The 12600-nt window shown below is 39.1% G+C and overlaps 1 protein-coding gene across 8 annotated transcripts in view; it reads right to left on the bottom strand.

Moving 5' to 3' along the window:
* myt1lb (myelin transcription factor 1-like, b) overlaps positions 1-12600 on the bottom strand; it is a 598322-nt gene that overhangs the window by 124541 nt on the left and 461181 nt on the right. The gene's annotated exons all lie outside the window — the stretch shown is intronic.

Raw genomic sequence — 12600 nt, 5'->3', positions numbered from 1 at the left:
CCGCAGGCACCAGGTAGCCGGTAAGGACCAGATGAGTCGCCTGCTGGCCTGTTCTAAAAATAGCTCAAATAGCAGCACTTACCAGTGAGCTGCCTCTATTTTTTAAATTGTATTTATTTTCTAGCAAGCTGGTCTCGCCTTGCTTGACATTTTTAATTCTAAGAGAGACAAAACTCAAATAGAATTTGAAAATCCAAGAAAATATTTTAAAGACTTGGTCTTCACTTGTTTAAATAAATTCATTTATTTTTTTACTTTGCTTCTTATAACTTCCAGAAAGACAATTTTAGAGAAAAAATACAACCTTAAAAATTATTTTAGGATTTTTAAACACATATACCTTTTAAATTCCTTCCTCTTCTTTCCTGACAATTTAAATCAATGTTCAAGTATTTTTTTCTAATAGTAAAAAATAATAAATACATTTTATTTTAATTCTTCATTTTAGTTTCTGTTTTTTGGACGAAGAATATTTGTGAAATATTTCTACAAACTTATTTTGATTAAAATAAAAATAGACAAAATTCTGGCAAATCCATAATATCTGTAGAATCAAATTTAAATCTTATTTCAAAGTCTTTTGAATTTCATTTAAAATGTTTGTTCTGGAAAATCTAGAAGAAATAATGATTTGTCTTTATTAGAAATGGTCCAATGTGTTATATAATATAACAAAGTGCAAATTGGATTTTAACCTTTTTAAAACATTTCATCAAAATTTTAAAATTAACTTTAATCCGGAATAATGACTAATGATGATCCATAAATAATTTTTTACATTTTTTCAAAAAGATTCGAATTAGCTAGTTTTTCTCTTTATTTTTTTTGTTGAATTTTAAAGAGTCGAAATTGTAGATAAATTATGTTTCAAAATTTAATTTTTATTTTTTTCGTGTTTTCCTCTATTTTAAAAAGTTAATTTAAGTGTTTTTTTCATTATTTATTCTCTACAAAAAACCTTCCGTAAAAGGAAAAAAAATGTACGACGGAATGACAGACATAAATACCCATTTTCTTATACATATAGATTTATTTATTACAGGTAAATTGTTCAAATTGGCTATTTCTGGCAATTTATTTAAGTGTGTATCAAACTGGTAGCCCTTTGCATTAATCAGTACCCAAGAAGTAGCTCTTGGTTTCAAAAAAGTTGGTGACCCCTGCTTTATAGACATTGTAGGAAATGAAAAGACTTGGTGTTTTCCTTACAACTCTACTGCTTCAATATGTGTTTAATCAACAGTAAATTATGCCTAGTTTGCATAATTCCTAATCAATGAGTCACTTATTTGTCCTGTTACTGGGAATTATGAACAGTGGTAGGTAGTAATGCACTGCATAAACTTAAGTAACTTTTTGGATCAACTGTACTTGTCAGAGTAGTTTTAATGAAACACATTTCTAAATTTTACTTGATTATTTTTTGTGAAGAAGAAACGGTTTTACATTGAATTTTAATAATATTGCTACATCTTTTCACTTCATCATTACATTTATTTACAGTGGTGTGCCGTCAGGGCCACCAAGGCCTTCTCGACTGGTCTAAAATAACCAGAAATCATGATCATAATTAAAGATAAAAAATGATTGTTTTATTTACTTTCCCTAAAAAAAAATATTCATATTCATATTCTCTTCATGTCATATTATGCTCGTTCCAGTGCTTTTGTTTTTAGTTTTGGTTTGTATACAGTCAGAATTCAGCTAGCTTATGTTGCCATGCTGTACCAAATCTGCCAGAAGCCTTCAGAATCAACAATGCAGGCATCCGTGCACTGTAAGTGAACGGGCACATACAGTTGATAGACAGTTGCGATAGCCAATCAGATCACGAGTTGTTGTCAGTAAGGCCTTTTAGATGGCCTCACATTGAACGCTACAAGTTGTTGACAGTAAATGTTCTGTTACTACTAACAGTTGTAAACTCTTGTTGTTAAAGTGTGTCATGCTTGTCATTTGATTAACATTTTTACATTTATATTCGTCGCCATCATGTGGTCAGGTAGTTAATATATGTTTGAGAAGTGTGTACTTTGAATCAAACCTTATTGACCGGAAGTTGCATAAGCCAAGTAGATACATTTACGGTATATGTTTTAATTGCTGATGCGGCAGAAAATAACCCGTTTTGTATACTGTTGATGGGTTTCAATGAACAGTAGGGTGTACATTTGTTCCTGTATAGTATTTCTCCAGCAATGATCATGTGGTGACATTAATTATGGTATTTTGCGAGGTAATAATCATTGAAGTCGGTCATCACTGAAGGCCTAGGTGGGAAACACACGGCCCGCCACTGTTTATTTACAACATATTGATTACTTCTCACTTAGACTTATTAATTTTGCACGTTAGAGAGTCTTCCTCCAGCAGGCACGGTCACATTGTTTCACCAATCCAACATAAGCACGAGTGGCTCCATTTCAATAACAACAAACAGAGCCTGGCAGTCACATGACCACATCACTGTAAAAAGTGACATGATGTCAGACGAGGCAGCACAACTCTTCATTATTGACATTGCAAAACTCAAAAAGAAACAAAAAAAACAACATTTGTACCATGTGCTGTAATCTGTGACACTAGAAATGTTCACATTTCAGCCAAATATATTTTTTCGGACTATAAGGCGCACTTCAAATCCTTTCATTTTCTCAAAATTCGACAATGCTCCTTATAACAAGCTGCGCTTAATGTACGTATTAATTATGGTTGTACTTACCGACCTCAGCGCAATTTTATTTGCGACATGGTGTGTGACCCGTAGATGGCAGTCACATACCTGTATAAGAGATAAGTGTGGACTGTAGGTCGACGCCTGTTCAATAAATGACTCCAACAAGTACCAGTGAGCAAGCAAAACCAAAACTTTGATGTTTCATTGACATTATACACGGCACCCAAGAATCTGTCAAAATGTTTTCGTACGACTTTTGTAAGCTACAAAGCCTTACTACGAACATCATAACTACTGTAGTCAGACATACTATGCTTCATCATACTGGTGTTTTTAGTGTATAGAAAAACCCCAGATTGCACCCATTAAGAGATATTAGCTGATGTTTTGTTTTACAATATTATGCAAAACCAACTTGGCAGACGAGGCAGTAGAACTCTTCATTATTGACATTAAAAACTCGGAAAAAAACCCCAAAATATTTATACCATGTGCTGTAATCTGTGTCACTAGAAATGTTCACATTTCAGCCGACTATATTTTTCGGACTATAAGGCGCACTTCAAATCTTTTCATTTTCTCAAAAATCGACATTTTGCCTTATAATCTGGTGCGCCTAATGTACATACGCATTAATTATGGTTGTACTTACCGACCTCAATGCAATTTTATTTGGTACATGGTGTGTGACCCGTAGATGGCAGTCACATACCTGTATAAGAGATAAGTGTGGACTATAGGTCGACACCTGTTCAATAAATGACTCTAGCAAGTACCAGTAAGCAAGCAAAACCAAAACTTTGATGTTTCATTGACATTACACACTGCGCCTAAGAATCTGTCAAAATGTTTTAGTACGACTTTTGTAAACTACGAAGCCTTACTACAAGCATCATAACTACTGTAGTCAGACGTAATATGCTTCATCATACTGGTATTTTTAGTGTAAGGAAAAACCCAAAATTGCACCCATTAGGAGACATTACCTGATGTTTTGTTTAGCAATACTATGCAAAACCAACTTTTCTTGGTCGTTGCTTTTATGTTATTGGGATCTGCATAATTTCACTAAATTTGTGCACGTCCGGCATTGTAGTCCACGCCATAGTCAATAAACACTTCCTTTTCTCTCTCCTGTTGTTGTGGGGCATTCATCCTCCGCTGTTGCCATTTATAATACAAAGTAGCTCATCTGACAGTAGCCTCGCTATGGAAACGTTAAAAACTACAACAAAAATGATGTGAGAAGACCCAGTTAGAGTTCTTTATGAAAAAAAACAAAAAACCAAAAAAACCATCACAACATCTTCTTTCATTTAAAAAAAAATATATAATGTTTATAAACTCAGTAAATATGTCCCTAAAGACATGAGGACTTTGAAAAATACCATTGTATGATCCTGTAACGACTTAGTATCGGATTGATACCTAAATTGGTGGTATCAACCAAAACCAAAAAGTATCAAAGAACAGAGGAATAAGTGATTATCACATTTTAACAGAAGTGTAGATAGAACATGTTAAAAGAAAAACCAAGCAGATATTAACAGGAAATTAACAAGTCGATTAATAATGAATTTTCTACCACTTCTCCTTAATAGTTTTGACAAAATAATAGAATGGAAAATAAATGATAAATGGATTGTACTTGTATACCGCTTTTCTACCTTCAAGGTACTCAAAGCGCTTTGACACTACTTCCACATTCACCCATTCACACATACATTCACACACTGATGGAGGGAGCTGCCATGCAAGGCGCTAACCAGCACCCATCAGGAGCAAGGGTGAAGTGTTTTGCTCAAGGACACAACGGACGTGACGAGGTTGGTACTAGGTGGGGATTGAACCAGGGACCCTCGGGTTGCGCACGGCCACTCCTCCACTGCGTCACACCGTCAAAATGACAGAATATGTTACTGCATATGTCGGCAGACTAATTAGGAGCCTTTGTTTGCTTACTTACTAATAAAAGACAAGTTGTCTAGTATGTTCACTATTTTATTAAGGACAAACTTACAACAAGAAACACATGCTTCATGTAACATAAGATTTTTTGTCAAAATAAAGCCAATAATGCAATATTTTGTAGTCCCCTTTATTTGGAAAACTACCGACAAATATCGAAATAATTTTGGTACCGTATTGGGACAACACTACTTCCAACTATAGAAAACATGTTGCCGTGAGTTGTAATTTTTAATTTTTTTTTTAAGTTTTAGCTGCGCACATGCTAACATTAGCCCTGTTATAACATCAGAAGTGATCGTAAAATGTGCATTTTGCGTAGTACATGCTGTAATAATGTCTTTCAGTTTCCCCCTCACACACACATACAAACACCAATTCAATTGTAGTGCAAGTACAATTGAAATATAACTACTAAATGAATCAGAAGTTACTCTCAGTATACTCGATTAGCTTTTTTTCTCTAAATAATTACTGTTGGATGACTACTAACTAGTCATACTACTCTAAAGTTACATTAACTTATTTAAGTACATTTCTTGACAACTCTATCCACATCTGATTCTGAACAAATACATCAGAATCAAACAGTAACATGTCAATACGATCTTTATATCAAACTAAATCAGCAATTTGTGATCCTTTAATCTCGGTGCGTTCTTTGGAAACACACAGGCAACTCATATGCCTTTCTTCTGATGTGAACGCATCACATCAAAACATTGCCTGTCGGGAATTTAGATATAAATGGGAAAAGACAACATGAAGTCAGATTAATTGAATTTTGCCTGGGTGGCGGCACGCATCTGATTTTAATGCATTCTCTAGAGCTCTTTGTCGCAGGAAAATCCGTTCATCCAGGTTTGTTGTTAAGGCGATCTTCCACTGCTTCACATATCAACCCTTAACTGCTACCTGAGCAATATGTACGTCAAGTTTTCACGTTCTTACTTTAGTTGGAAGCGTGTGCACATATCTGGCACGTTTGAACAAAAGCATCCCACATAGTCAGAATTATGATGAGCCCTCAGTGCTTTTGGCCGTCAAATAAAGCCTCGTCCCGAGCTTGGAGCTAAACACGCTTTGGGCACGTTCACTGGGCTGTGAAATATCCCTGGCTGCTATTTTACAAACGCTCACACAACCTTTAGATATTTCCCCTGGCTGGCTCTACTCCTACATAAAAAAAAAAATATATGACTGAACTGGATGAAAGATGAAGTGACCAATGTGCATTTGTTGGAATGTTGAAGTGGGCTGGGGTTTTTCTTTTTGACATGGGTTAAATTGTCAATGAGGATCATAAGACCTCCACTCAGCGGAACAGTTCAGTAATCAGGCTTGCATTTTTACTGTAGCATGTAAAAAATGCCAATTCTCTGTAGACACATCAAATCCGTCCGAAGTTAATTTATTTCAACAGTGTGACCTTGCCTTGTTTCGCCCAGATTCCACAAACAGAGTCGATGGCTGAAAGACAGAGCTGTTTATGTGTTGTCCAGCACAACTCTTAAGGCATCGTGGTGTGAGATTTACAAATGTACTGTCGCATGGCTGTATCATTTTTTTTTAGTAGTGGCTGCTGTTGGCAGGAGCTCAGTGCTCTTGTGTGATCCTTTTGTGTTTCCCTCTTGTTTTCATGTGTTATTATATTTTTTTCCTTTTGGTCCGGGACCCTTTGAGACTGTGTGACAAGGGGTGGCACTTTCGTGACCTTTGCGGTGCTTTTTGTGGACTTCTGGATCTGCCTCCTGGGAGCCTTTTGGCCATGGAGACCAGCTGCTGGGTGTCTGCCACACCGGAGTCGGTTTGGAGGGACTGGAGGAGATGTGGATGAGGGGACAGTGCTGCGGAGCTAGCACTGAGCGCCGGGATGGAGAGGCTTTGCGGTGTCTTGGCTGGGTGAGCAGGTGTCGTACACCTCAGTCTCCTTGGACATATTCTCGCTCATCCATGCGGACTGGACACTGGCCCAGAGTTGGTTGGCGGCTGAGAGTGGAGTCGGCTCTCTTGGTTGCTTTGTTGGGTCTGCTCCTGTCTCTGGCCATGCTCCCTCCACCCCAGCGGACGATGGTGTGGAACACCGCAGAGGCCACCAAAGTGTAGATGTTTCTTTTACTTTTTATTCATAGCTTTATGTAGAAGTGTCTGGTTGTATTCGCTGCTTTAATGTCTTTAATGTCCATTGTGTTCTTTGATGTTTGATCATTCCCTCTTACACACATGTGAGAGGGATTTGTACTATGGCTATGAGTTGTTACTGTTGTTGTTGTTTTTCCCTGGCCTCAGTTTAGACCCCCTCTCCAGGGCCCAGGCTTAGACGGATGTTTTTATTTGATGTCATTTTATTCATATCTTCTATTTTTTTCTCCCATTCCCCCCTTTGTTTACCTGTATCTCATCTTTTTTTGTAAGGGGCGCTGGAAGCCGGCAGTACCCGTCAGCAATCCTGTTCTGTCTCCCTGTAATGTTTGTCTGATCTTGAATGGGATTGTGCTGAAAATTTAAATTTTCCTGAAGGAATAAATAAAGTACTATCTAATCTAATCTAATCTAATCTAATCTAATCTAATCTAATCAACTGGCATACAGTCACCCCCCCCCCACCAAACCTCACTCTAATTCTGGTACCAATGTAACCCCCTTCACACTGAAGTATGGCACCCTAAATGAGAGAATATAAGGGTAAGAGTAATATTGGAGCAGTACAGCACGGTTGGTAGAGCGGCCCTGCCAGCAATTTGAGTGTTCCAGGTTCAATCCCTGCCTCCGCCATCCTGGTCGCTGCCGTTGTGTCCTTGGGCAAGACACTTTACCCACCTGCTCCCAGTACCACCCACACTGGTTTAAATGCAACTTAGATATTTGGTTTCACTATGTAAAGCACTTTGAGTCACTAGAGAAAAAGCGCTATATACATGTCATTCACTTCACTTCACTTCACTTCACTTCAGTAAAGTGCACTAGCCAATGAGCTAAAAGCTTGAGGCATTGGTACATTGTCTTGTGCGACTCTTACACTGGAGCTAATGGGATCCAATCTATTCCACTGATAACGTGCTCTAAAAACCTAAAAAAATCTCATCAATATTTTATATACATGCTGTAAGTAAACATGTGATGTAATAACAGGCACATTCATAATAACACGTAATATTTACGAAATGTGCTCATTTTAAGAATACGGCAGCAACAATTTTATCATCCATCCATCCATTCATCCATTTTCTACCGCTTATTCCCTTTCGGGGTCGCGGGGGGCGCTGGCACAACGTTTACTATTTCCTTCAACAGTAATAACAACAACTACTAATTGAGGCAGATTTCATAAGAGCCAGCAAAGCCTACTTTGGGACAAATGATAATCTAGAACATTATATTTTTGAGCCTGGATGAATAAATAAATAAATAAATGGGTTGTACTTGTATAGCGCTTTTCTACCTTCAAGGTACTCAAAGCGCTTTGACACTACTTCCACATTTACCCATACATTCACACACTGATGGAGGGAGCTGCCATGCAAGGCGCCAACCAGCACCCATCAGGAACAAGGGTGAAGTGTCTTGCTCAGGACACAATGGACGTGACGAGGTTGGTACTAGGTGGGAATTGAACCAGGGACGCTCGGGTTGCGCACGGCCACTCTCCCACTGCGCCACACCGTCCCAAGGAGGCGTGGCGCAGTGGGAGGATGAGCTATATGTGATAAATAGCTCCAGCAAGTAGCACCATTGCTAAGTAATAAACAAGAAATACAAACTACTAAAACAATAAAACAATCACTTATAATGTCTACTCCGACTGGGATGCCAACTGATGGGATGTTTACATCTTCCAGCATAGGTGACGAATTAAAGCCCTACAAAATAACTTTCAGTTTTGGTTGATTTTGGCGGCGCCACTGGACAAAAGTGGTAGTGTTTTACCAGAAGAAAACCACAATTCCCATGATGACCAGCGCATATAGCGTCATACTGACATACTGTAATATTGGCACAAATATTACGTCCCTAATGACTATGCTGATGTTAAATAAAAGACACAATCAAGAAATTATCCTGGATTGCGCTACAATAATGATTTTACTACCAAGAATGTATCGGGCGAATGCGGGTATAAAACAAAGAAAGACCGCCGGGAGATTGTTTCCGAAGGAAGTAATAGTGAAACTATCACACTGGTGGTTATTTATTGCTACCACACCAATTTCCGATTGCATTATCATTTTGAGTTGAGCATTGAAAGTCATTTACTGGTTGAGCAGGAACAGAGCCAAGGCAGCATCGGTCTGAAATCCCTCATCTTTGACTTGACGCCAGCGAATGAAAGCTGTGGTATTGTTAATCATGACTGTCCTTTTATCCTCTTATCAGCGCCACTTTTCTTTTTTGTCTCCTCAGACAAAACTTTTCGTTTCTTTGGTTGTTTTGGAGTTTCAGCCATAATACCTCTCATCGACTTCCGTCTTTTTAACAAATGAGGAAAGGGGAAGGGACGTATCCCGTAAAACAAGTCAGCATATTTGCAGTTTTTTGTGTGACTCAGTGCCAGTAAAAGCTGTACATACCCACTCAGGCCATGGCAGAGGTGTCATTCAACTAGTTAGAAGAACATGTATCATCCCAAAAGTTATTACAATATTTTATAAAGGTTGAAAATTTACTTGGAGGTGTTTTAATAGTAATCCTCATGCAGGTTGAAAAAAAAAAAAGAATAAAAGGTGGGCGCGAACATGCCTCTATTCATTTATTTTTCGCCATCTAAAAGTTCAAGTTAAACTACCAATGATAGTCACACACACACACTAGGTGTGGTGAAATTTGTCCTCTGCATATGACCCATCCACTTGTTCACCCCCTGGGAGGTGAGGGGAGCAGTGGGGAGCAGCGGAGACGCGCCCGGGTATAATATTTGGTGATTTAACCTCCAATTCCAACCCTTGATGCTGAGTGCCAAGCAGGGAGGTAATGGGTCCTATTTTTATAGTCTTTGGTATGACTAGGCCGGGGTTTGAACTCACAACCTACGGATCTCAGGGTGGACACTCTAACCACTCGGTATCATCATCTATCATCGCCATTTATGTTGAATGTAACTAATGTTGACCAACTTTTAGGTTTGTGGCCATAACCTACTATACAAATGAGAGGCATTATTTATAATTTACAATTAACTTTTACCAACTCAGAGGCAATGCAGCAGCTCAGTATGTCATAGCTGCATTTGCCGGTTACCTATGTGCATACTTGTCAACCCTCACGGATTTTCCGGGAGACTCCCGAAATTCAGCGCCTCTCCCGAAAACCTCCCGAAATTCAGGCGGAGCTGGAGGCCACGCCCCCTTAGCTCCACGAGGACCTGGGTGACGTGTCTGAGAGCGTGTCTGCCCAATGACGTTATAACTGTAGAATGATCGAGGGCGAGTTTTTGGTTTTTATGTGGGTTTATTGTTAGGCAGTTTCATAAACGTCCTTCCAGCGCAGTAACAACACACAACAACAACAGTCACGTTTACGTCTAACACTCTACCGTAAGGCAGTTCGTCTGCCGTAAACAGCATGTGACACTCTTAAACAGGACAATACTGCCATCTACTGTACATGATGCACCACAACACTTCCAGGCAACTTCAACCCTTTAATCCTCCTCCATTCACATCCCATCTCCCCCGATTGTAAATAACCTAATGTAAATAATCAAATGTATTTCTAATGTATATACTTGTTCTTATGCTTTGTGAACTCATTATGTTCTCTGCTGGATGTACTTATCCTACTAAGTAAGACCTACACTGTTTCAATGTCCATTTCTCTGTTGATGCAATTGTTGATGACTGAAGTACTGATATCAACCAAAGCTCCTCATCCCACCCCCCGGATTGTAAATAATTACATGTATATACTATGATGATTAACTTGTGTGAGGACTGTATTATGCTGATAGTATATATTTGTACCATGAATTGATTAACGTGGACCCCGACTTAAACAAGTTGAAAAACTTATTGCAGTGTTACCATTTAGTGGTCAATTGTATAGAATACGTACTGTACTGTGCGATCTACTAATAAAAGTTTCAATCAATCAATCAATCATGCATATGTGACAATAGCATCTACTTTAGAAAGTGCAGTGCACAACTGCGCACACAACAGCTGTAAATAACCACACCCACAACCACGCAAACCCCGCCCCACCCCTGACCACGCCCCCCACCCCCGCCTCCCGAAATCGGAGGTCTCAAGGTGTGCTGCGAAAATTTGTCCCTCTGTGGTAGCACTTATAACAACCCATCCATCAATCAATTTTTTACTGCTTGTCCGGTTTGGGGTGACTGGGGGTGCTGAAGCCTATCTCAACTGCATTCGGGCGGTACACCCTGGACAAGTCACCACCTCATTGCAGGGCCATCACAGATAGACAGACAACATTCACACTCACATTCACACACTAGGGCCAATTTAGTTTTGCCAATCAACCTATCCCCAGGTGCATGTCTTTGTAGGTGGGAGGAAGCCGGAATACCCGGAGGGAACCCACGCAGTCACGGGGAGAACATGCAAACTCCACACAGAACGACCCCGGACTAGGACCGTGCTGCTGCTTATAGTAACAATAGTGGTAATTTTTGGTGGCTATTTAATGGAGTGTTGTGAGTGGTTTTAGATGTTTTCTTAAGGGGCTTTATGCGAGAAAAGGACGACTCCAACTAGCTTCATTGTTAGCCACCTCGTACTTGCTGTGTATTAAAAATTACAACACATTCAAAAAAAGGATGTGTTATTTTCTTACATAGGCATCGTCAAAGATAGGCACAATTCCAAAAAATAGTGCCGTTCCCATTTAAGGCATCATAGAGTGAGACCTGAAAACTGTACCAAATTACATTAATTTGTTTGTTGCCAACATTGACTCGACTAGTATTTAGTATAATATACAGAATTTTGCATAGGTAGTTTAACAATAGCAGAGTGTAGTATCTGTACCTGTGTATTGTTGTAGTATTTTTAGTATAGCTTTTAAACGTATACATTCCATAATTATTGTGGACCCCTAGTTGGGTCATTTGTTTTCTCACGTGTTTATTTGTCTGTCTGTATTGACAGTATGTACATGAATGTCAGGCGGGATCAAACTAACGATAACAGATCAAAATTAGCCGTTGACTAAATATGGTGGCCCCATCGATACCTTGTGAGCAATGTGTCATGCACGCTGTCCATAAACAAATAAATGAAGAACTAAAAAAAAGTTTACCAACTGACTCGCACTGCTGCACCAGCCAGAATCCGTTACACCAATACCTTCAGTGAGGGTGAACTTTGGAATTGTACGGGCTGTATGTTTTGGGGCCCCTTTACAATGCATTCTGTTCTAAGATGACAAAAAAGCCTATATTTACACAAACTGGTAAGACATGTTCGGACACCACTCAGATGTAGGTTCAATTTCTGATTTATTAATGCCTGTTTTATCACCGTACCACTGGGGAAGGCGCATTGTGGGCATTTAGACTTAGACTTCCTTTTATAGTCATTCAAATTTTAACTTTACAGTACAGATAAGAACGGAATTTTGTTTTATTAGCTCTTTCTAGTGCAGGATAAAAGAGCAATAAGGTTTAGATATAAATAAATAGATTACTGTACAGATAAATATATTGCACTTTTGCATATGCATCCATGTTTATCATTGTATGTTATATTGTCTTTATATTCCAGCGAGTTAATCCGTTTTTTTGGGGGGGGGGCATTGATCATGATGCGTTCAAGAGTCTTATGGCCTGAGGGAAGAAGCTGTTACAGAACCTAGAGGTTCTGCTACGGAGGCTGCGGAACCTTTTTCTAGAGTCCAGCAGTGAAAACAGTCCATGATGGGGGTGGGAGGAGTCTCTACAGATTTTCTGAGGCCTGGTCAGGCAGCGGCTTTTTGCGATCTCCTGGATAGGAGGAAAA

The sequence above is a fragment of the Nerophis ophidion genome, linkage group LG03 (genome assembly GCF_033978795.1).
Source record: "Nerophis ophidion isolate RoL-2023_Sa linkage group LG03, RoL_Noph_v1.0, whole genome shotgun sequence".
Classification (NCBI taxonomy): Eukaryota; Metazoa; Chordata; class Actinopteri; order Syngnathiformes; family Syngnathidae; genus Nerophis; species Nerophis ophidion.
The sequence above is the reverse complement of the archived record's forward strand: the minus strand, read 5'-3'. Positions and strand labels throughout refer to the sequence as shown.